The following is a 1,993-nucleotide window of genomic DNA, read 5'->3' as shown; positions in this document are numbered from 1 at the left end:
ATTTGTAAAATGAAACAACTCATAATATGAGTCTAACTTATTTATACATTATTTATAAAGTTAACATATTTATTTGCATGTCCAGTAGTGAATTACATAGTCAAAATTATGTAATAATTTATGGAGGAGACTTCTTTTATTCGAACACCAAGTCAACACTAAACATGCAAGGGTATTTTAGACATTTCCCTTGTCAGGATCTTGTTGCAATAAAACAATATACAAAAACATATAAAGGGCATAAATAACTTTTCATATGACCATTTGTTGTCTCTCAAGCTCATCATTCCTCCATGGCTATATATATAAATCAACCTTTTTTCTGGTTCTTGCTCACACAATCGATCTAAAGCCATTTATACATACACACTACATGAATTGATATAATTGAGAGATTAATTTTATTAGTAGGAGGGATGGAGGAGAAACTCGAGGTTGCGACGGCCTCTTACCATGCGACGTACGAGGAGGACGACAATGACCAACAAATTGAGGGGGAGCAAATAGCAATAGATTTAATTCACTCAATGGATGCCAACAACTGAACAAAGACGGTCAAACAAACATCTGTATATATATATATTTATATATATATGGATGTCTCTATATATATATTGTGTGTATTTAGTTCTGCAATTATTATTTTTTAACTAATCAATATATATTGTGCATTAATTGTCACACATAATAAATTTTGTGGGAAACTCCACTACATTTTGTGATATCATATGTTATTACTGGAGAGTGGCGGAGTCAAGATTTAAATTCAAGGGTCACGGCACAAAAAAAAAAAATAATATAAAAATGTTTAAGAAAAAACATTTTTATTTCTTAAAAAACACAAAGAAAAAGTAATGGGAAAAGAAAAATGACAGAATTTTAAAAGAAATGAATTAGAGTATGATTGAATAAGGAAAATTTGAAATTTAAAGAGTAAATGAGAAAAATAAAAAAAAAAGTTAAGAGAATTTTGGAAATTTAATATTTTTAGGGGGCATGATATACAATATATATATATATATATATATATATATATATATATATAATTTAAAAATTCATATATATTATATATGGCGGGGCCAGGGGCATATGCTGGCTCCACTCCTGACTAGACTTATTTGTTCGCTATCCCAAGCGCAAAATGATCCAATATGTATGAAGCAAAGTACACTGAATTTTGACTCAGACTTACACTCATTCACTCTACCAAGAGTCAATTTGCTGAACACCCCTAGCTTTGCAACTTCTCGTCTAACAACTCTCGACTTCAGACTTATGCCTTGAACCTTGTAGATAGGTTGCTGGTAGATCAACAACACTCCGCAAGCGTCTTAATCCCTTCAAAGCGTGATCAAAAGATCTTCTACTTCGAATTTGTTGTAGAAGAATTGAGATTGCTTTCTTTGATCATTGTAGATAGAATCTTAAATTGTCTCAAACATGATCAGGAATTGAACTACACTCTAAATCACTCGTGTGTGTGTGTGTGTGTGTGTGTGTGTGTGTGTTTTGAAAAATATCTCACAAAAGGCTTTTAAGAAAATCTGAATTTTTATGCAAAAAGCCAGGTCAATCATAGGTGAGAAAACATCACTTATAAACTTTCAAAACCCTAGGTATACTTGGAAATTAAAACATGTCAATTTCATGCATAGGAATTCGGTAAGTAGTCTATGTAAAATAGGAATTAAAAAAAGAGTAAGAAACTAAGTTACCAAAAAACTATTGGAGTTCTTGAAGCGGTTCAGGGTGGTTGAACCGATTCGAGATGGTCAGTAAGGTTTTTAAAGAAAATGAAGTTTTTCTTCTTGAACTGGTTCAGCTACATTGAACCGGTTCAAGACGGCCAATCTTGAACTCAAGGTTTTAAAAACACATAGAAAAATTTCGCCTAGCAAAGTTTTTAAAAATATAAATGTTCTAACCTTCTCACTCAACCTCCTAAAGTTTTGTTCTTACCTTTTCGATGTTCTCAGACAATTGATCATGAACA

This window comes from Cornus florida, unplaced genomic scaffold (assembly GCF_030987335.1).
Source record: "Cornus florida cultivar Cherokee Brave unplaced genomic scaffold, ASM3098733v1 CherokeeBrave_3.0.0_Hap2_Chr01, whole genome shotgun sequence".
Classification (NCBI taxonomy): domain Eukaryota; kingdom Viridiplantae; phylum Streptophyta; class Magnoliopsida; order Cornales; family Cornaceae; genus Cornus; species Cornus florida.
This window is presented reverse-complemented; position numbering follows the sequence as displayed.